Source organism: Fukomys damarensis, unplaced genomic scaffold (assembly GCF_012274545.1).
Source record: "Fukomys damarensis isolate Sample0158 unplaced genomic scaffold, DMR_v1.0_HiC HiC_scaffold_10, whole genome shotgun sequence".
NCBI classification, from domain to species: Eukaryota; Metazoa; Chordata; class Mammalia; order Rodentia; family Bathyergidae; genus Fukomys; species Fukomys damarensis.
This window is the reverse complement of record NW_022900922.1, coordinates 28,846,766-28,871,328: the sequence shown is the minus strand read 5'-3', so window position 1 is coordinate 28,871,328 and position 24,563 is coordinate 28,846,766. Positions and strand designations below refer to the sequence as shown.

General features: G+C 39.9%; 1 protein-coding gene across 1 annotated transcript in view; it reads left to right on the top strand.

Moving 5' to 3' along the window:
* The window catches only part of Edn1 (endothelin 1), a 60,438-nt gene that overhangs the window by 9,994 nt on the left and 25,881 nt on the right, over positions 1–24,563 (top strand). The window contains exons 5-9 of the mRNA XM_010622871.2: positions 4,230–4,491; positions 10,089–10,257; positions 12,784–12,882; positions 19,025–19,151; positions 20,546–20,633. The gene's annotated coding sequence lies outside the window, so the exon portion shown is untranslated. The remainder of the gene's footprint in view (positions 1–4,229; positions 4,492–10,088; positions 10,258–12,783; positions 12,883–19,024; positions 19,152–20,545; positions 20,634–24,563) is intronic.

Sequence of the window (24,563 nt, the reverse complement as noted above, 5' to 3'; positions counted from 1 at the left end):
CTGTACTAATCGAAGACAGTATTATTGCTACTATACTCATCCCTTGGTACCAGAGGTGGATTGGTTCCAGGACCCTGCAGATACCCAAATCCACAGACCCTCAAGTCCCTTTTATAAAATGGTGGAATGTTTGCATGGAACTTACACATATCCTCCACATGCCTTCAGTCATTTCTGTATTTATTATACCCAATGCAAGGAAAACAGTAGGAAAAAATTGTACTGTATTGTTTAGGGAGGCTGACAAGAAAAGTCTGTGTTCAGAAGAGATGCAGTTTTTGAAAAATATTTTCAATCTGCAGTCAGATGAAGGTGGGGAACCCATGGCTATGCATGGAGCTGGTGGTGTCATTGTGATGCCACTTCAGTGACACCCAGTGGCACCCATTTTGGCATGCTGCAAGTTAAGAGCGATAGGCTTGTGCTATGTACAGAGTCCCACAGTCAGTCACTGCGCTACAAAGGTGAAGTGGACTCCTCATCACTTTGGGCCAAAGTTTGCAGGACACCCTGTTTGTGCTCCTCTGGGAACTGCCCTCTCCTAGGAGACTGAAGAATGCAGAAATTGGAGAAAAACCACACAGGGCAAGAGTAGGTGTGACAGGCGGGGGCTTATATCATGCTCTGGTAAAAGGAACTGAATAAGGGCTGTGGCTTTGTGGAGGCCCTGACCACCCTCCTGCCCGGGAAACTCCTTCTGTGACTTATGCTTCTCCTGTGTTAGTCAGAGAGGGCAGGAGGTCCTACCCCCCCACCCCCCTCCCAGGTATTTGTATCAGAGTCGAGAAGCTGGCACTTGCTTGTGATGCTGATTGCACTCTCCTGCTACTCACTTTTTGCAGTTGGAAAAAGCTTCCTGATATCAAACTTTAGAATAAAGCACCACCTTGTGGTGTGATGCCTTTATTAACACGGCAAAACGTGAGCGTGGAAACTGGAAATGCTCCCTCAGCTGGCAGAAGAGAAGCAAGGATCTGGAAACGGAGACCCAAGCGGCTGATGGGAAGCCAGAGACCCCCAAGGTGTCTTTCTGCCACTTCTTGGGCCTCTTGGGTCCGTTAATAGTGATTCATCTTTTCCTGGGCCCGAGTTGCACATTTCTGACATTAATGTGCAATGTGAGTCACATGATGTAACCACTTTAATCCTTTCAAGAGTCTTTTCAACACTTAAGTCTTATGATTTCAACTTTGTACGGGAGCAAACTGAGGCTGAGGACACTTAGTGGTCCAATCACACATGAGCCTGGCTTTGCTGACCCCAAGATCAAGGCCCAGAACAAGGTTCACTTCTGGCTTCCCAGGGGGTTCTGGATCTGAGCTCCACCCTAACTCACAGCTCCTGCAATCCTACTGGAATTTACTTGGAATGCTGGAAGTGACCTGTTTTTTAAGGTTGCACTAGGCATGAAGGTGGGGACTAGGAGGTGGCCACTTCCTTGATGCCCATCCCCTTTGTGAGGCAGCCAGGGGTTAGGGAATAATTTTTGGTTTTTAGGATAAGCCAGAGAGCGATGGGCCAGGCCCTAAGTAATTTCATGAGAAAACAAAACCAAAAAGAGATATTTCACAAATATTCTGTAGGACAATTACAATGCCTTCTATATTCTTTTAAAAGTAATTATTTAATCATATATAGGTTGTTTGAAAAGGAGGGTTAGAATATCTCTTTGACCAGAATGTAAGTAGCAGTAAAAGAAGTAAAGTAATATTGGAAGGGAGACTTTGCCCTGGTCCTACTCCAGTGATACTCAGGCCTCCTTGGGTTAGTCCCTTCTTTGCGTCTGTGTCTCTAATTTCTCATTTGTTGAGAAGGAGGTTGGGTTTCATTAAAGGGAAGCACACTATGCAACTGTGTGGAAAATGTGAATCAGGAAACTCCGATGTCTCTGTTTCCTTAGAAAGTCTGTTCTGCCCATACTTCCTTTCTGTTTTCAACTGAATCTGCTGCTAATTTAGGTAACACAATGACTTGCACACACACAGAGAGCGATGTTTGATAACATTTCCTAGTAACAATGACTTGGGGGAATGTGCCCTGATTTCTGTTTTCTCCAAGGAGATACATTCATGCAGTTCAAGACTCCCTACCTCCTTTCCATACATCAAAAGAAATGATAAAAGTATTTTAAAGTAATATTTAAAGAGGAAGCCCCACTATGTTTTGTTTTTCCTTGGGGTTAGCATGTAACACCAAGAACATGCTTTTTATTTCAGAGCCTCTCCCATTCTGTTTCCTTCCTCAATTTCTCACTTTGAATCCGGTGAGCTCTTCTCTTAACAGATAATCTATATATTACAGTAGACACCAGTAGTAGACTAGAGTTCTCCAATAGAACTCTCTCCATAACACTGAACTCTTGTTTGCTCTGCACCAGCCAGGGTGGTGTCTGAAGATTTGAAATGGGGCTAGTGAGTCTGATGAGCAAACTGCGTAATTTTACTTAATTTTCATGTATTTAATTTTAAATTTAAATAGGCACTTGTGGTTCCACATTGGACAGTGATGTTCTACAGCACTGTCATTACCCAGATTTTTGTTACAAACAAACTGGCTTCCCTAGGACCAAGAAACATGGAACCCAACAGAGATAATCTTAATGCTGGTCTTGTCAGCAGACTTTCAAAGGATTGTTTCACTATATTGTTGTTGTTCCTGAAACCAGGATTTCACACACAAAAAATGGGTCTATCAGTATTGTGAAATGTATTATTTCTCTGAGATTACTGAATTTTTCTTAGCTAATTTCACATTGAATAGTAAAGAATCTCTGATCATTCCATATGAATTAAACTTACTCCTTAGCTACAAGTAGAAGGAAGAGTTTTTTTTTTACTTTGTAGATTTTTAAGTTAATATTAGAATAAATTTGAATTTACATCATATAATACCTTCCAGTTAATGAATAGTTTTGATGTCAATCACTTAATAATAAAAATTCTTATTCTCTTTTTAAAAGTTAGGCTTAATATATATTTTTCCTAAATTTTCTGATAGAAAGGTTGAATGGGGGACAACTGGCAAAATTTTGAATGCTTTACTATATAACTCCTATCTTAGGTGAGTGCTAATATCTTTCCAGGTGTGTTTATTGATTAGAATAGTATTTCTTAACTGAAACAAAATTGGATAACATTATCCCCACTTATCTCAGAATAAAATCTTCTTTTTGGTTGTTTTTTTTTTGTACCAGGGATTGAACTCATGGTGTTGCACTTACAAGGCAGGCAGTGGAACCACTGAGCTGAATCCACAGCCCTTCAGAATAAAACCTTTTATCCCTAAAGAATATAAAGGTATTTTGAGGTAGGCTACAATCCTGAGGAAGTAATATTCAACACGGAAGAAAGAATAAGAAATCTTACAAAATTATAGACAATGTAGATAAATACATGCTCGTACAGAAGAGCATGTAGCTGTGTTTGAGAATTTGTGAGTGACATCCAGTGAAGGAGACTCTGATTTTTATGTAGAACAAGGGCATGGAACATCTAGAGTCTCTCCTTGTAGTATCTGCTACAGGACTGAGCCATGGTGTCTTTCCCCTGTGATGGTGATCTGCTGACACTGTTATTCTGTGGCTTCAGAGCTCTATTTGAAGAGTACTTCATCTACTTTTACACTTGGTACACACAATTGTCGCTACTCCAGAGTTCTTTGTAACACCGGACTGCTTTTCTTAGGGATGAGTGATTCTCAAGTGCTCCAAGGATTATGAATCAAAATCAACGTCTGGTCTTTAAAAGTACCAAAGTACTGTAGGAAGTCAAATTAAGTCCATGATTCTGTTTCCTTGTGATTTGATTTTGATGGCAGTGTGGGCTTGGGGGTATCCTCCTTCTGCTTTTGGGTGATAGCAGTACATTTGCAGTGTGACAACACCAGTCCATGTCAGAGTAGCATTATTTCACAAAGCCCATGTCCCCTGGAATGAAAAGAAGTCCACCCACTCAGCTCCCACTCAAGAAGGATGCTCAGCTATGTGAAACACAAAGTACCACAAACTCAGTGACCTCGCCGTGAGGAAGTTTGTCAGGAGAGTATTTGTCAGAGAAGATGCACAGAGAGAAACCTCCTCCAGGGCTAACCAGGACAACCCTCAGAGCACTGGGTGTCCTTACAGAAGGAAAGCCAACCAAACCCCCCAGAACTGCAGTCGATGCAGCTGTGGTTAAAGCAGGGACATGTAGCTCTTAAAAGAAGAGAAACTGATAATTCTTCTATTTCAGTTTGGCAGCCTTGACAAGAGGACATCACCCTTATAACCACAGAAACAAATTTATAGACTGTAATGATCCATTTTCCATTACTGCAACAAGATATCTGAACTTGAGTTGTGTATCAAGAAAAGAGCACATCACTTCGTAGACTGAAATTCCAAAACTGGGCAGCTTCACTTGCTTGGCTTCTGGTAAAGATTTCATGACAGATGGCATCATGTTGGGAATCCATTTGAGAGAGATCACATGGTGATGGAGGAAGCCAGAGAGGGTAAGGGGACAAGTCTTCTTCTTATATAACAGCCCACTCTTCTAGAAACTAAGCAGGTTCCCACAAAACTACTTTAATCTTTTCCATTGGCAGTGGCCCCAGTAACCTAACCACTTTACACCAGGTTCCACCATCTCTCAGCATCACCGCACTGATGACCACACTTCCAACACATGAACCCTTGAAGGACATTCCCACACCATCACAAAGAGAAACATGAAAGAATAGGTAAGACCAGATAGGATGTGTAATGAGTCCTTTCCTTTGGCTCCCAAGGTGTCCCAATTGCTCATGACAATGACTTAGAAATTATGCAAGACCTATATTCTATATTATTTCTAGATGGATATACAAATATATTCAGTGCTAGTGCCGGTTATATGAAAATGTATAGACATTACATAAATTAGGTGGACTTAGCCATGCTCAAATGATCTTTTGGTGTCTGGTATAAAATTCTATCCTATAAACTTCTTCCGTGTATGTCAACTAGACAGGTAATGGCAAGGCCTGTGAATACCCAGTCCCCAGCATCCGGTAAGCCTCATGTGTTGGCTGCAGAACACACTTCTAGGTTCTATTACAAGTTTGGCCCTAGAGTGAGTGAAGGAGGTGAGTAATATCCCTTCAGCTCTTTCAGAATACTGCCCCAATGCTGTTTGTTCCTTTCTGGCTGACGTATTCACTAATCTTTCCATAGTAATTGTTCATATGTTGAAATCCATTTAAAATGCAAATGTAATGTACAGTTTAATAGGGTGTTATTGATCTACAAATGTTCATGTTCCCCTGTAACAAAGCATCTGACTCAGCCTTAATCATAATCACCTAGAAACTGTGCTTCCTTGGCCCCCTTCTCAGGTAGATATGACAGCAGCTTAAGCAGAAAGTGCTGTGCAGAAGCCACTAGGGTGTGCATTTAGGAGTCTGGGGTAATCTGTCTTCTGGTTCCATATGACTTCCTGCTTGTTCCATACTACTTACTGGTTCCATACTACTTCCTGCCACCAACAATCCAAATTTTGTGGCTTAAGTGATGCATCTTGAATCACACAGAGGAAATTTTCGGTTGAAAATGATTGAGGCAATATGATAAAGGGAGTTTAGGTTGAGATTACAAAGTAATATAAAACAATTATCAGACATAAGCATTGTGTTCAGATAAGATCTTTGTGCCTGCTGACAAGCAGGATTGATCAAGATCAAATAGGGCAAGCACCCCTCAGTTTTGTATTGACGAAGACCACAAACCTGGCCTATGAAAATTTTGGCCATTCTCTTTCCCCAACCAGCATCGGCAGGAAGGCTGGAAGAGCTCTGACACTTTCAAGAAAGGCTAATGTTCTAGAACATAATGGACAAGGAAATAGATCAGCGGGGGAGGGCCAGGGCCAAGATAACAGTCAACAAAGACAACTTTCCTAGCAAGCTGAGTGTGGGTATATCAGAAAGCCAAACACTTTTTCCTTGCTTTCGGCCCATGGGGATATGATCAATTTTGAGGAAAAGTGACTATGATGTGATTCTTACCGTTTTCTTAGGAATATGAGAAATGTTTATCTGTGGTTTACCCTGTTATGATCGTACTCCTGGGTGTGCTGTATCAGATCCTGGAAGGCTTTATAGCCCCTCTACCCCTAGACCATGGGTAGCCACACTCAAGCTTAATGAAAACCACCAAATATTACCCACAAACCTTGAATTTATAGTCTGATGCATGAATTTTAGGGGACTGGATTTTCTATCACTCTCAGCTGAACTGAATCTCAGGGGCTCTAGGCAGATATTTTAAACATGGAAAACTTAGGGTATACTTTTATAAGCAAGAAATTTGGAGATTATGGTGGGAGAGACAGCTCCAGGGCAGAAAAGGAGAGAGGCTTTGGTACAGCATAGTTTCTACAGGGCCGACATTTGCTTTACAAAAATTATGTCCAGTACTCTGTGAGCCTGAGGCAGGAGGATAACAAGTTTCAGCCCAGCCTGGGCAACTTTATGATTTAGTGAGACCTTATCTCAAAATAGAAAATTAAAAAATGGGCTGGGGATGTAGCTCAGTGTGGAGGGTCTGGGTTCAATCCCCATTACCATCAAAATAAATACATAGATGGATGATAGATGGACGATAGATGGTAGATAGATAGATAGATAGATAGGTAAATAGATAATTTGCCCTGGAGCATGGTTCTGTTTTCACATGATGAGGCTGCTCCCTGTAGCATAATTAAGTAGAACATGCATATTAATTGTTCACTTATTTCCTTCAGAAGTGAAATATAGTTTAGAATTAATTCCAGTTTGTTTCTCCTCTTACTCATTTTCATAGCAGACAACCAGATGAGTAAGACTTTTTCAAACACTTGATCATTGTTTCTACTCTCTTGCATTCTCTAGCAGGTACTTTATCTTAAGCAACTTTTGCAAATTGTATCCACATATATGTCCAATGCAAATGTAAACTCAATAGGCCCAGGAGAGCAAAGCTGTGGTGGTGGGAATTTTCTCTTGAAGCAGTCACTCATTTGCTGTGTAAAGACGGGCTGCTCCAGGCTTTACTGCTGTTCCATAAAAGGCTTGAGAGAAGGAAGTTAGACCGCAACCCATTAGGTGACTACGCATTAGTGCAATTTAGCTGGAATGAGGAAGAGAAATATTTAGGTTTGAAAGAATTTCCTCAACAGCATATTTGCCTTTGCTGCAAAGTTGACCCTGAAATGTCAGGTGAGACTCAGGAAGCAGTCTAGGCCTCCTTTGTCCATCTGTCTCAAGGGCTTTCTGGAAACCTGCATTTTCTAATAGGAGTTCTGGAGGCATTGTTCAATAGGGGGTCGATCTTATGTCCAGACTTGGCCAAGGTGACTTCAAATCCAGGGAATGCGACCAGTCATGCAGAAAAGTGAAGAGCTTTGCCTAAGTCAGACCTGGCTGTGACTACTAGGTCTGCCTGTGAGTAATTATGTAGACTAGGAGTTAGCACAAGGAAAGGAAGATGTGCGAGCTTTGAAGTCATGCTACTTTGGTTCCAACTCTGCCTCTTCTACTTTTGTGCTCTATAGCTTGATCATCATTTGATCTTTCTGAGCCTTGGTCATTGCATCTATAATATGGTGACTTATGCAACCTACCTCACAGAGTTCTTGTGACATTAGCACATGTGCTGTAAAATGTATCCCATAGCATATGGCATTTTGTAGGCACTGGACTGTAGTTTATTTTTTAGGAAGAATTAATGAGGTGCTAGCTAAACAGACTAGAATGAGGCCGATCCGTGTTTGAATCTCAACCTCGCTCCTCACTAGCTAGGTGACCCTGACACTCTGCTCCCCTCGACAGCTTGTCCTGGCTCTGTCTGCCTCTGTCCACACTTGGGCCACACTGACTTCCTGTTTCTCCAGCCTCTTTATGGTCTGATATATCATGTCTTCTTGTTGGAATGCTCTTGATGAACTATTATCATCTTGAGAACACTGTTTCTGCCCTCTAGTTCAAGTTCAGGTCCTCTCTAAGAGCTCTGTGCTTCTCCTGCAGGGCACTTGCAGTCATGCTGATGCCGTCTTTTTTATGGCTGTTTCTATCTCTGATGAGAGACACTGAGCTCCAAGAAGGAGAACAGGCCCTGTGTCTGTCAACCTTACATCTATACCACTGCCTTGCTGAGGTGAACACTGTGTATTTTCTGAATGAGGACAGACATAGGCAGAGTGTGAGAAGAATTTCATTTTCTGTTGGTTTTACAAACTATGAGTTCCTTGAATGCAAGCCTTATTTGTATCCCAAAGAACCTAACACAGTGCTGGGCAATTAGTAGAAACTCAACTTATTTGTTAAGCAAATGAATATAATAATTCAGATCCAGTTCACTGTAATATAACATCCTCAGTTGAATATAGGTCTTTACAAAGGTCTTTGTAAATCTCTTTACAAAGGCTTTTGCCAGATAGAAACTAATCTATAAGGATATCATTTTGTTCTCTCTTAATAAGAAAGCATTCAGCTACTTAATGCTCCCTATTATGTTAGGAATGTTATCCCTTTACAAAATATATACTGGGCCTTTGGGTCTGAAAGATTTTCATCTTAGAATTCCCTTATACTCTTAAAAGTATTTGAAAATCACACAGTGCTTTGTTTATGTGGGTTATATTTACTACATTTGAAAATAAAATTAAAATATTAAAATATGTATTTGTTTAAATGGTAGTACACAGCACATTAAACAAAATAACAAGATTTTAATGAAATCAATTATACTTTTTAATGGATCTTTTGCACTAATATTATTATTTTGTCATATAATGCATTGATCATTTGGAAAGCATGGATACACAGAACGAATATTGGGTATTCCAAATATTGGTTATACAAATTTTGAAAATAATTGTGTGTATATATATATATATACACACATATATATATTTATTAATTATCGTTATTATTATTTTTTGGTACCAGTGATTGAACTCGGGTCCTTGCATATGCGAGGCAGGCACCAGAACCACTGAGCTAAATACCCAGCTTAAATAATATTTTTAGTATCATTGATCTCAGAAGAAAATTCTTTAAAGCATTGGGAAACTGCTAAGTTTACATTCATTCATGCAAGTTTTCCAAAATTCTAAGTTATGCTTGAAAGTTCAAATTTTACCATTAGCAACAAATAATGTCTGTCATTTTTCTTAAGTAGCAAGCTGACTTTACTCAATCTCAAGAAAAAAAAAAGTCTGTCAAGTAGCTGACTCTAAATAGCAATAATTTGCTGCCAGTTGTCTTGTTAAGAAAACATAATATCCAATGGGGAAACTAGGCCATTTCTATTTGAATGCAAAACAATTGTATTCTTGCTAAGTATACAACAGGTGCATTGTATCTATAGAAGACTGAAAAAATATATGTCAGCAAGTGATGGTTTTGCTAAAGTTAATCATTTTTCCTATTTCACTGAGAGCACACAGTGACTATCACTGACACTTTGAGTCCTTGCCTTGATGGGTAGTGGGGACACAGCTATTTTACCATCTCCTACTGTTGCACAATTATTACATAAATCAGCACAGAGCAAAAAGGCAAACAACATTTTAATATGTTATTTTAAAATAGTCTTGATCTCTAGATTTGCATAAGGACCACGATAACCCAGGAGACTATTGACTGCACCTTTGAGATTTGTTAACATAGAATATTTTAATATTAAATTAGAAGTCTCATTACCATCACCTGGATGATGACAGACACGACAATGTATTCCTTTACTTAATTTCTGCATCCCCTATTCCCTCCATCCCCTGCCCCAGGAACAAATAAATCAAGAGCAAAATCTTACAAAGGTTGGTGATAACTGAGTTGTAGGTCAGTGCAGAAGAAATATCTTACCAGTAACTATTGGTTGTAAAAAAAGAAGTATCAAGGCATCTTTTAAAACAGTCTACCCTTGAAAATATTCCAGAAGTTAAGAGTGGGAATAATTATAATAAATAAGTACAAAACCCACTTTGAATGTGTTTTCAGCAGCTTGCTTTCCCCCTATTTATCATATATTTTGTTATTTTAATACCTCTATATATGTCTGCATAGGACTTGATATCATGTCCATTTTATAGGTGAAGAAACAGAAGAATATGACCAGACTGGCCAACAACCACTGGGATATTGGTGAAGGCACCAGAATAGCCCTCCTTCAATGCCTTTATCACCAAGAGCATCATTTGGTCACCCGGCCAGTCAGCCTCAGCAAATATGTTCCATTTTAATATAAAAGAGAAGATTCCAGTAAGTTATATAACTTTGAAAATCTCTAGTGTGGAGGTTTCCAAATAACTGAAAACCTGCAAGGAAAGCCTGACTTCAGTGAGTTTTTCCAGTTCCTGTTTCTGCTGATAGGTGGAAAAACAATGGAAGAAATGAAACCTGGGCCACCCCACTTGCTAAATTTAGAATTCCAGATTACAGAAACACCCTTGCATTACAGAGCCTTCCACCCCGGATCTTCCTCCAGAGGCTCTCATTCTGAAGTACACAAGCACATTTTGCCTTTTCCTTTGGAACCAGGGAGGAGCCATAGTCTCAGGCTCTGGCTATTGGCCCAGTGGAAGTGAGACTGGTTGTTACTTGGAGATTGAGGTAGAATGTGTTAAAGGGGAAGAGAATGTGGGTGGGAGATGGATGGAAGTCCAAGACAAGAGAAAGACAATCCCCTTGTCCTATTGAAGTAGCAGTTTAAAAACCTTATATTCATGTTTACTAGCCTTTCACAGGTAACAGAATCTTTTCTACATGTCAGCAGTGAGTAATGAATTGCCACAACAATGCGGTATTTATGTGACCCATATTTTACCTCCTAGAGGCAGAGGAAGATCGTTAAGGAAACACATATTCCTTCCACCCTGAGCGGAGAAGAGCAAAATTTTTCCCGCCCCACTCTTCCTAACCACAGGGTTCTGTTCTCTTAAAAATGCCCTTATCTTTTCCGCGTTATCTCTGTCACACCCTTTGCTCTTGCCATGCTGGCACAGGATTTCAATGGAAGGTGCATATGGAGTGTTTCTGCCCTCCAGCCAAGCCACCTGGTGGGCAGAGGGCGGCATTAATGCTCAGCTCCACACCCCACCTCTGCACCCAGTGTACATCTCAGGGTCAGCGACGCAGCAAGAATACACAGGGCCCAGATGCAATCACTTCTTAGCATTTGAAAGAACTTGCCTGGGTGGAAAGCCTTTTTCTCACACAGAGATTTGCCTAGAAACTGCAAAGACGTTGTTCCTCTGTGCCAAGAGTATCAATCAGCTCAAAAGTCCCTCTCCCAGGAGCCATGGGGAGGTCCCCTCATGCACACACAACGGGTTCCATTGGTAACTCTACTATCTGAGGCCAAAGTAAATGTCGAGGCTAAACTTTGGAGTTAATTCCCATTCTTTTGACCTTTTCATTTTTTATCTCTTGGTCCTGATGTTTCTCATTTTACTGTCTCAGTTTAGAAGTGTGACACTTTGGGATGAAAAATACTGTCAACTTTGGGGTAGGAAAGACACTAGAACGCAGTACCGGAGCCTCCCGCTTTAGATTACAGTTATTTATTAGCACGCACTAAGCCGATATGCATTTTCTGCCTTATTTGTCCATTTTACACTGGAGGTGATAATTTTCTGCCAACCATATGATGAAGGCCTGTGACTTTCCATTGCATCAAGCTTATTAAAGCAGTACTCTGGAGCTCATTTTAATCGAGTGACTGTACACTCATCAGTGCTTTTGCTACTTGGGTATATCTGGGGGGACTGTAATTTACATGCAGAGGGAAATGACTGCTCAAGAGAGTGAAAAAATGAATTACAGATCAAGTATGGAGACTGAATTCTGATATTTCAGGTTTAACTTCCACCCTTTATTTTTTTTGAAAGATCAGTTCTATACTTCTTATTATTTAGCACAAAGTTGAAAACGCTTAGATACTAACAAGGCAAATTTAATCTATTGCCTTCTTTCTTGAAAATGTCCCTACAACTCACTGGCAGAGCTTGTTAAGATATCAGTTCTAACCCAGTGGATTTGGGGGATGGTTTTAGAGTCTGAGTTCTAACATTTCTCTAATCAGGGCCACTGGTCTGTGGACCACATGTGGTGTGGCAAGGGCCTGGGTTACTGTGAACTAAACTGAAATACAAAGCATTCATTTTGTCTATGAATAAAATACTGTGTACATTTCATTTGGTTTATTTAGCAGTGCTTAAGAATTCCTTTCTAAAATGATTAAAAACCTTGCACTTTGAAGATGTGCATTATAAGGATTGAGAAATGACTAGCAAGTGGTTGGCATGAACATGTATTTAGTTTTGGTTGATTTCTGAAAAGTAGATCTCCAGAGAGGAGCAGCAAATGTCTTTGAGCAATGTAAGATGACAATCCCTATTTAAGGGAGGTCGATTCTTTGTCTTGGAGACAAGATGAAGTTGATTGGGTCAGTGCCAGTCAAATGCATGGCTCACCGAGTCTAGTGACACAGTGGCTCTGTAAACAGCTGCTCATGTGTCGTGAGCAAGTGCAGCAGGACATGGTAAGGATGGTTTCACTCATCCTGCTATGACTGGACACCTTTGGTGAAGGAAAGGGACTGAAAAACTTGACAAGAGCTGGGAAAGCTGCAATACTTCCTTGCAAAGCTTGGTAAATATGTGGGTGTGCCATTGTTCATTTCGTTGAGATTTATGATAAGCAAACTCCTACTGCTGATTACATGGCCCTGGCCCACTCGGGACTGATTTTAGGGCTGCTTATATTTTCCTCCTCGCTCTCTCCTAGATATGCAAGACTGAAGCTCACCTGTGAGTGAAACAGGAAATTCCCAGTGGTCAAGGTGGGCTGCAACGCCAACTGAAACAAGCTTTTGTGCTTTCCAGAGTATGTGCAAATAAATGCCTATATACATATAAATGTGCGACTGTATACTGTGAAAGAGATCAATACGAACAGATAAAATTGAAATTTATGAAAGTGTTTGACTTGAAGAAAGAGCTTGCTGGTTGCGGTAGTCCAGGCCGATGTTGTCAATACTCTGGGAGTCTGAGGCACGAGGATTGCAAGTTCGAGTCCAGCCCTAGCAATTTAGGACTGGAGATGTAGCTCCACCCCCAGTACAAAAACAAAATTAAAAATAAATGAATAAATTTTAAGAGGACTTCTACCTACCTGCTCAGATTGAGTCAGGTCCCTCAAAAGTACATAAGAGACAGCAATTTCACAGTAATAGGAAATGGTGCTCAAGAGAGACCATTCAGGTAACACAGTGTTACTTCTGGTGTTTTTTGGCAATGTCCAATGTCAGATGAAGGTGGTATTCTAGTTTTTGGTGTTTTATTTATTATTTGCTTACTTTTTTTTCTCCTTTTTAATTAGATTTGACCTGGGAATTGACACTCTAATAACAAGGTCTCTGTCTTTTTCACTATTGCTGATTGTAAAAATAGCTAGAAGTTTTACAGGACAATTGATTTAGAGCAGGTGTCTTCAGGATAGATTCATTTTGATTCTTTCTCCCTACATTATTCAAAAATTCCTGGCCTTCTTACCATTGTCGATGTGTAGATGTGCTTACTTGTGGAAATTTTATTGCTGTTTCTAGAGGAAAAAAGATTTAGATTTAGACTCTGATCTCTCATTGCTTTTTGCATCTTAGCCAGTGAATGTGTTCCTTCCCCAAATCCTGGGTCAGGCTCTTTCCCGCTCTGGGTCCTAGCAGGGGCTGTTTTCCTCAGGAGTTCCTTGCCTCACCTTCCTTCTCTTTGCCTGGCCAATTCCTACTCTGAGTTTAGATATCTCTTCCCTGCTTTACTCAACCCAGTTAAGATTTATTTTAAATGTTCCAGTGCACCCTTGGGCTTCTGCTATTGGAGGAGCTTTCCCACATGATTACCATGACCTATTGATAGTTGTGCAATCCAACCTCGACTGCAAATCCCATAAAGCTGTAGACCATACTCCCAGGACAACGATCTACCCAGGAGAAATTTTTATCATTAACTAAGAAATACTTTTAATGAAGGAAGAGTTTAATCTAAGAATTTAGAGGCGAGAATAAAATAAAATGAGCTAAAGGAAATCAACAAAAGGACTCAACCCAAGGTAAAAACAAAATAATAAATCAGAAAGCAAAAAGTATTTACTTGAAAGGAAACATGCACACAATAATGTGTATAAGTCTGTGGCAAATATAATTAAGAGAAAAAGCACATGTACAATGAAAATTTGGTATGAGAAAGGAAAACAGCAAGGATGTTATGCTTATGTTCTACAGAAACTTTTAAAATGCAGATTTTCCTGGGTAAACATAAATGACCAGAAATGTCTTAATAATTAAGAATTCTGAAAACACCAATAACTCTGGAAGACTTTGAAAAAGTTTTCAAATAATTATCTCAAAAAAATATTGATCTGGACAGCATTATAGCTTTCCCACGTTCAAGGAGCAGATAATTTCTTTACCATAAATTTTCCCATGGAACAGAATAAGGCAAAAACTATCAAACTCATTTTATAGACATGAAATTATTTTGCTTTGAATAAATGAATTAATAACACAAAATTTTAAAGTTGAATTTTATCTTTGAACATAGCTTCAGAAATCTTTAAAGTAATTACAATTCAAATATAAATAAATATACTTTATTAAGTCAGCCAGGCACATCCAGATGTGGTTATTTCTGAAATTCAAGAATAATTTAATGAGAGAAACAAGTTAGCATACTAAATCGATGGATCCAATGAGAAAAAAAACAAATTATATTGCTCATAAATTATTTTAATACCATTCTGGAATTTTCATATTCTGTGAAGATGTGTTATAAACAGGATGGTACCACCACTGGAGATTTCATGAGGAATGACATGTTAAATTATGTACAACAAAAATCTCAGTAAGTTGTAGTGAGGTAATGCAGAGAATGCACAAAGAATATAAGAGAAAAATGAGGACCAAAAAATACATTTGGAGAGCAACTTGGTGGCCTGGTGTGAGGAGCCTTGGTGACTGAGTCAGCTTGACATATTCTACCTCCCAGGGGAGAAATATAGACTGGGGCAGCCTCCCCTCCACCCGACCTGAACTTCAGCCTGGTCCCTGCAAGGCCGCTGAGTATGCATGAGCCCCATCTCGAGAGCTGGACAACAGCATCTGCCCCCAGCCTGCTGATGGTAACTGTTCCCCTGCTTTGAGACAAGATGGTTTCTCACTAAGTTGTCCAGGTTGGTTATGAACTTGGGGTCCCCTTGCCTCAGCCTCCAGAGTGTTGAGGATGACAGTCATATGGCTACCACATCTAGCTCTGTTCATTAAAAATACCTGCTAAATCCACTGAAATGAAAAACCTAGGAAGCAATCTAACAAAGGGAGTAAAAGACCTCTACATTGAAACCTACAGTACTCTGAAAAAGGAGATTGAATGGGATGTCACAAAATGAAAAGGTATCCCTTATTCTTGGATAGGAAGAACCAATGTAGCAAAATGGCCATACTTCCAAGATTGTTATACAGACAACTCAATCCTAATCAAAATTCTAACAGCATATCTCACAGCATTAGAAAAAGCAATCCTAAAATTCATTTGGATCCAGAAGAGAAGTAGAGTAGCAAAGGCAATTCTGGGTAACAAAGGCAAGGCAGATACATCATAATCTCCTGACCTAAAATTATACTACAAAGCTACTGTGATTAAAAACAGCGTGGTACTGGGCCAGGAATTCAGCTCAGTGGCGCCGTTCCTGCCATGCAAGTGCAAGGTCACGAGTTCCATTCCCATAACAATCAACCAACAAACAAAACACTGTGGTACTGGCAAAAGAACAGATGAGAGGATCAATGGAACAGACTAGAAGATTCAGAAACAACTCCAGACATGCTCAGCTACCTTATCTTTGACAGAGGAGCCAAAGACCTTCACTGGAAGAAAGATAGCCCCTTAATAAATGGTGCTGGAAAAACTAACTTTCCAGGGCTGGGGATTTAGCTCAGTGATGCCATGCCAATCTCTCAAGCCCTAGCTCCTGAGTTAGATCCTCAGTGCAGAAAAAACAAAAAATAAAAAATACCTGACTTTCCATATGTAAGGTCAGACAGATGCATGTTTGAGGCCATCAAGGCAAGCAAAGTCTAAGCACTGAGAAAAGGGTGCTCAAGGTTATATATGGGGCATTTTAGGTGGGGGGGTCACAAAATTTTAGAGTCCCATGGGTGACGGACCTGGGCCTGGCTGATAAACATGGCAGTGGTGAGAGAAGGAGGGTGGCTGCTGGCTTTTTGTTTTCTCTGTGCTCCTGTGGACTTGTGTAGCAGATCAGCTTGGGTGGGGTCCAACTTTGGGGGTCCTGTCACCATATGCCAAAGAAACCAGTCCCATTTCTTTCACCATGCATTAACCTAAAATCAAAATGGATCAAAGATCTAAATATTAGGACAGAAATACTAAATCTGCTAGACGAGAGAAGAGGTACAATGGTTGAGGACATAGAAGTAGGCAGAGACTTCATGAACAAGGCCCAGACCACAGGGGAAATACTACGACGAATGAACAACTGGGACCTCATCTTATTGAAACCCTTTTGCATAGCAAGAGAATCCATCAACAGAGTGAAGAGAATGGGAAAAAATTTTTACCAGCTATTCATCAAGCAAAAGACTAGAATAATAAAGAATCTAGAATATATAATGAACTAAAAAAATTAGACACCCCAAATCTAAAGATGCAATGTAAAAATGAGCATTTGAAATGAAAAGACATTTCTTAGATGAAGAATTAGAAATGGCAAATTTTTAAAAAAGTGTTCCACATCACTGGCTTTTTGTGAGATGCAAATTTAGACAATGCTAAGATTCTATCTCACTATAGAAAGAAGGGCTGCTATCAGGAAAACCAACAAGAAATGCTGGATGGGCTGTGGGGAAAAAGGAACCCTTCTCCACTGTCGGTGAGAGTATAGACTGTGCAACCACCGTGGACATCAACATAGAGATTTTCAAAAATCTAAAACTAGAGTTTCCATTTGACCCAGCCATTCCTTTTCTTGGCATCTTCCTGAAAGATTTAAAAGCATCATACCACAGTGATATATGCACACCCATGTTTATAGCAGCACACTTTGTAATAGCTAAATCTTGGAAACAGCCCAAATGCCCTCAACCAATGAATGGATAAAAAAAGATGTTGTTTTTTATACAACGGAGTATTACTCTGCCATAAAGAAGGATAAGCTTGAGACATTTATAGCTAAATGGGAGGACCTTGAGACCATACACTTAAGTGAAATAAATTGGACACATATGTTTAAAAACCACATTGTTTCTCTGTGTAGGAAATTGAAAGTGGAAATAAGGAGTAAAACATGTAATAGAAATTGGGAAGTGGGAAGAAAATGTTCAAATGGGTGTGGAAACATGGGAGGAAGAAGAGAGAAAGGAAGGAAGGGACAAGAAAAAAAAGTGAACACAGAAAGAAAAAATTGGAAACAAAGCTTTTGTGCATAGGGAGGGGAGGTGCCTTGAGAGGAGAGTGGAAAAATGGGAAAAAGGGGACAGATGTTCCATGTACAGGTGCAAATTCCCTATGAGGAATGTTATCATTATGCATAAAATGTGCCAAGAAATATTTGCTATTTGAAAAAAAAATACATTTGATGATTCTAATATGATGTTGCTAACTTCAAAACAACAGATTTAACAAGAATACACTACAAAGATAATTTTTCATATCTATGACTCATCATAGGCTACATATTTTCTGAAAGTCTTGCTGAAATGATAACTACAAATTGGAAAAGGCTGTCAGCAGTTAAAGATGAATGATTATTCAGATTTTCACCATCTATGAATCCCACATACAATGTTTCTTTTTTCTGTACATATTACTGAAAGATATTTCCTGAATTCATATGCACACAGAGTTATTCAGGACTCCAGGTATATCTCAGTGGCAGAGTATGTGCTCAGCATGAGCGAGGCCCTGGGTTCCACCCCCAGCCCTAAAAGAGTTATTGATGTATTAAAAGCATCTGGTTGCTAGAGTTGAAATGTCCCACACAGGCCCATATTTTAAAGGCCTGGTGCACCGCCCCTGGAGCCAGGTTAATGCTGGAAACTGCGTGGTGAAGCCTGGTGGGAGGTCTCAGATCACTGTGACCATGTCCTTGGGGAGGATTATGGAACCCACTCTCGTTTCTCCCTGTCATTTTGTGGCCACCATGAGATGAATGTTTCTTTTGCCACATGCTCCCTGCCATGATGAACTCTCTGGCCACAGGCCTGAAAGCAGCAAGACCAAGTTACCATCGACCAGAACCTCCAAACCCTGGGCCAAAATAAACCTTCTCTCCCTGTCTCTCTCCCCACCCCTCTGTTTTTTTGAGATAAGGTCTCCCTATACAGCCCATGCTAGCCTAGAACTCACTATGTAGGCCAGGCTGGCCTCAAACCCATGGCAATCCTCCTGCCTCAGCTTCCAGAGTGCTAGGATTACAGGCAGTTACCACCATGCCCAGCTGTAACCTTTTCTCTTTATAAGTGGACCATCTCAGATCCTTGCTACAGATATAGAAAGTTGACTAATGTACTTGCATTAAATGTATTCTGTGTCTTATATATTAGTCACTGGGACAAGCAGAACCTACTAGACATCCTTTTAAGTTTGACATCGTGGTGGATTTGCTTTTTGGTGCCCAAGCTAACAAAATTAACCTACCCGGGAAAGATCACAGGACTCTTTAATTCTTATTCTTTGATTGAAGTTAAACCATGAGAGCTTTTATGCCTGGTTTGAAATGTCTTAAAAAGGTGAGAAAGCAGCTAGGCTTACTGAACAAAATAAAGGCTCAGTACTACTCACTAGAAGTATTTGTCTAGCAGGATGTATTACTCACTAACATTTTTTTTCCTAGAGAAACTGGTTTGGAACTACTTGGAACCTGTTGAAGAAATAATGAAATTGATGAGTCTTAAGAGTGTTAACATTTCTTACATGATTCTTGCTATGAAAACACTTCTATCATTCTGTTCTAGGAAAAAAGGCTACAATTACTATACAGGAAGTGAAAGCTGAACTGCAGAGAGAAAAATCAGAGATTCCTCGGGTTTCCTCAAAACTGATTGCATTCTACTGCAGCGTTTCTAGATCCAAAGTTTGAGAGTATGTTTTCATGAAATGATAAAGACATTTTGAACGTGAAAAGTGTTAGAAATCAAATCTTAATTGCTATCCTGAAAGCTTTCAGAAAGCATTTTGTTGCTGCAATGCACACACCTGTAGACAGTGAGTTTATCTTGGTTGAAACTGCGTCACTGTAAGTGGCCACATCTTCAAAGATGGGAGCTTAAGAGACACAGGTCTGTAATCCCAGCGCTCGGAGAGGCTGAAGTAGGAGGGTTGTAAATTTAAGCCCAGTCCTGGTAGTTTAGTAACTCAGCAAGACCCTGACTCAAAAAATAAAGAAACAAATGAAAAATGGTCTGGGGATGTAGCTCAGTGTGAAGGCTAAGGTTTAATCACAAGAACAGAAAAACAACAAATAAACAAGCAAAGAAACAAAATGCCTTTCCCTTCTTTGGTACTGTAGAGAGGAAGGAGAGCTTGCTGGCAGCATTTTCATCGGCAGGGCCTATCCTGGCAGAGCTAAACTCCTCCCCACAACATTGAAACTGAGCATTCATATACTGTCACGAATGTGCAAGCATATTGTGACCAAGAGGTCTGAAGAATTACCAGTCCTCCGTCATACTGTCAAATTTTAAAAATGAGACTACTAAAAATGATAAACTTGTAGAGGTGCCCTTTGGTTAACAAAGGACTTACATTCCGATAAACCTATCATAGGTGGAATACATGGTTAACTGAAAGTGCTGTCAGCACACCTCACTCAGGGAACACCCCGGCCCCAAAACACTGGGAAGTTGTTCCCCGTCATGACCTCAGGGTTGACGGGGAGCTTTGGTCCTGCCCCTTCCCAGTATCCAGAGAGAGGAATGGGTCACATCTCCAGCCCAGAAAAACATCCACATCCAAGATCCCAAGCACAGTTCCTGCTGAATGCGTATTGCTTTTGTGTTATTGTGAAGCCAAACAACAGTAAGTTGAAACATGGTGAGTTCAGTACTGTCTGTATGATAATTATAATTAATGATTTAGATTAATTTTATATTCCTACTGGTGATATTCTATGTTGATAACATATGGTTTTGGTTAAATAATACTTTTTAACATGGGTCTTTCACTGTATTTCTTCCAAATGTGTAGTTAGCATCCCTACCCTTCTACCTAGTAGGGCTACTGCATAAAATCATAGAAATAGGGCATAATTCCTAAAGGCAAGGAGATAAAATTATCACTATTTATAGATGACACGAATATAATGTTAGTATGAGCATCAACTGATATATTCTTAGAGTTAATGAGAGCTCATTAGCAAACTAAAACTTTAGCAGCTTAGGATTTTAGGAAGATTTGTGTAATTAGAGAGACAGAAAATTGACTAGTGAGACACATTAGCATTGTAAAGATGTAAATATGTCTCAATTAATTTGTAGATGCAACAAATTCCCAGTCAGAATTACAATGGAATTTATTCTGGAGCTTAACAAAAAATGTCCAAGGATCATCTAAAAGAGGAAGCAGGTAAAAATGGCTAAGAATTTCTTAAAATTAAAATGATGGGAAAAAGTTATTCTCTCAGATATAAACTATATTAAAAAGTAGCATTAAGTGCAATCCTGTGACTTTACTGAAAAAAATATAAAGGTATATCTGAAGCAAATAGAAATGTGAAAGGTGTGGAGAAGAGACAGACTTTATTATAAATATAAGGAAATTTGCTCTTTGGGGAGAAACAAGAGATTTTCCCCTCTCGTATTTCATTCACTGAATTATCATATGATGAGAGCTTATCATAGAGGCTGGAATACAGTATGCTGTATGTAAGTGTTTATTGTTTAAGTAAAATACATAAGATATTAAGATACATTTTTAAACAAGAGAAAAACATTAAGCCTTTAGAAATAAAGAAAATACTGGTGAATGTTTAACTAATTTGGGCTTTTTTCTACAGCAAGCTAAAGGCTGACACACTTCACTATACTTTGTCCCATGCCAGAAACAAATGACAAAGCAGTCAATTGGGTAAAATATTTCTTAGTAAATATGACAAACAAGTATATAAAAAACTTTTACAAATCAGTAACGAAACCAGTAATATCTCTTGGTAAATAAAGAACATTGACAGATGAGAAAAGAAATATCAGAAGGTTGTGATAGATTTGTGAAAAATAATACTCAAGTAATACAAATCTGCAAAAACGGATAGGGCCTGAATTCTATATTTTAGAATACTGGTGCCTTTTAAAAACCAAAATAAGAGTGCTCTTGATTAAAGAGAGCTCATTTTAAGAAAAGTAAGGTTCCTGCCTTCTCCATTCTATCAGTGCTACTATCCGACTTTGCTGCTTCTCATAGTTATGTTCCCTTCTCTGAATGATTCACTTGCTTAAAGTGCTTTTTGGTTTCGTACCTCAGGTTCCGCAGTAACCAATGTAACGTCAGCTCTCACGCAGCCTCCTCTCTTTCCCCTCCTACCCAGATAACTATATCACTTTTAAATCATTGCATTATTGTGACCATATAAATAAGGCCCAGTAGTGTTTTATGATTATATGTCTTTTATGGCTTTTTGTCCCTTGTTCCTCTGAAATTTCTTATTGCGTTTACTTTTTTATAGCACTAATTGCTTTTATCAAACTTAAAAAAAAAAACCTTTATCATATCAGGCAAGCTAGTAACTCCTTTCCTGGACTTAGACCACTGTCCCATCATCCTTGTCTCCAATCTGGGCTGGTCGCTCTGCAAAGATTTGTTGAAATGATTATAGAGAGAAAGGGTGTGGCGAGATACTCAAACCCTGCAAGTGGAATGTGAATTACGGCAGCCACTCTACAAAGCAAGCTGCCCTTATGTGGCAGAAGTTATAAACATTCAAAGACTTTGACCCTATGGCTTCCTTGCAGAAATTTCTTATGGAAAATGGCCAGAGATGTTTTCAGACCCACATGCACGGTGATGGTGCTTTCGTGAAAAAGCGTGACTTGTGTGTTCTAACGCACATAGCTGGGAGTTGTCAGTAGATTGTGGAGTACAGAGAGTTCTTGACTCATGGGAGGTCAACTTCAAGAGTTTTGATTTTACGATGGTACAAGAGCAGTAGGCACTTGGTAGAAACCATACTTGGAATTTTGCACTTGAATCTTTTCCTGCCATGATGATATTTGCTCTGATCCCTGCTTGGCATGCTGGACAGCAGTGAGCTGCAGCCCCTGTGACAGCCATGTGTCCATGAGGATGGTCAACTAACCATGCAGCACGCTGTGCTCAGCGAGTACAGGAGCTACGAAGGCGACATTATAAGAGTCTTGGCGTTTGATGATATCACCCAACTACTGATGAATGGAAGTGTGCTGAGCATGTCTGACACAGACTAGGTTAACCTGTGAAGTATGACAGATTAAGTATACTAGATGTTTTTAAACTTACAGTACTTTCAACTTAGAGTGGGTTTACCAGTACATAACTCCATTATAAATCAAGGAGCAGCTATACTCCAGATACACTAAAAGTAGCTTTTCTTTTCAGTACTAGCACGTGAACCCTTGGCCACTCTACACTGAACTATATTCCCAGCCTTTTAAAATTTTATATGGAGACAGAGTCTGCCTGATTTTCCCTAGTTGGTCTTGAACTTACCATCCTCTTTCCTCAGCCTTTTGAGTAGCTGGGATACAGTACTTTTTGAAATTTACTTTGGGGGGATAACTCAAAGAGAGAGGCAGCTATTTTCAAGCTGCTAAAAGTGATATAATAAGAGAAGCACATGATTGTCACCCTGTAACACGTGGAGGAGACTTGGCCGGACTAAACAAAGTTGGCTTTCATAGGCAAATAGAAAGATAGAGGTCACACACTGCAGCATCGTAAGTGTGGAATTTCTTACCTGACCTGGCTGCTCACACTGGCCACCCTGGTATGCATGGCCCACCTGGGTCACAGGGTTTAAGTTCCAAATGATAGTGATGATCATGAGCAATGAGAAGAGGACAGATACCAATGCATAAGTATGGAGAGGTAGGCAGGAATGTAAAACTGATGAGGTGGGGAAGAGATACTGAAAGTTCACACGGGCCACAGGACAGCTGCCCAGTGCTGGGGTAAGGAGCAAAGTGTGTGGGGGGAAGGAATAGATTCACCTTGAGAATTGCACAGGGTGTTATATGTCACCAGGGGAAATCCAGAGGAGGGTGTAGTTGAGAACAAGGTTCCCAATTTCTGCAAGTCTCTGGGCAGCAGAACCAGACTTCCAGAGGGTAAAATGCTGAGGGCTAAGGAGGGGTCCAAAGGGGAAGGATGTACCACAAAATGGTCAGGATGAAACAGAGCTATGACAAGGGTGAGCCACCTCAATGTGCCCGCGGGATCCACGGGATGAGATACTCTGGGAATTGGAGTGGAGAGAGGAAGGACACAGAACCAGTGGGCTGGAACTGGCAGCTCCAGGATTTCAAGTGAAACTTCGGAATGAACTTGGGCAAATGCCTCCACAGACCATTGTTCCAACTGCCACGGGTCCACCTAATTGCCTTGGGCCTATAAGTATGCTTATGGTGATTTCATACACAAATAATGCTGGGGAAAACCCTACGGTCAGGTAATTTAGCTGGGCTTGGTATGTAATTTGAAGGAATGCTTTGCAAAAGAATGAAGGGATAGAGAAGATAAGTTTAGGATTATTGATTAAAATAGGAGCAGGATGAGAGAAGTTTTCTGGGCACACCAATAAAAGTTTGAACATCTGACATTAGCTGAAGATACCTGGCATTGGCTGTGTACCCTGAAGGAACAAGTGGCTGGCGTGGGAACATGTCGAGACTGGGTGAAATCCTGGTTGAGTTTTGATTCAGGGTGGACCAAGGTGTGGATCTGGCTCCCAGCACAATGGAGCTCCCTCCTTTGTTGATACAATAATCTGCCAGAAGTGCTTTTCACTTTGGAATAAAATAAGGGATTAGAGTAAATTAGTGGAGGAGGACTTGTGGAGTGGAGAGAGGGGGAGAGAGAGCTTTTCAAATAGACACACAGTTTGATTTCAGTAAAGCACCTGACAGTCTTCACCTCCCCACTTCTTCCGTTGTTGATTTCTAACCTAGAGCACAATTCAGTGTAGGTGGGGTTGTGGGAGGTGAGTATGTCTAGCTTATTTATGGGTGACTTTGAATCAGTGTTCACAATCCTCTTTAAAGTAGATGATATAAAAGAAAAGACAGTCCTTGTATTTATTTACATGCTTAATATTTCCTTGGTCCAAATTTTGAGAAAATGGTTCATGTGGTTAATAGAGAATGCCTGCATATTCTGACATAATGTCTCAGGGAGATTCACTCTTCAGCTATTGTGCGATCTCGTTCAGATTCTCAAATAGGTTCTACACTAGAGTTTCTGATTCTCACCTTCTAAGTATATCATTCTTTTTTTTTTTTTTTTTTTTTTTTTTTTTTTTTTTTTTTC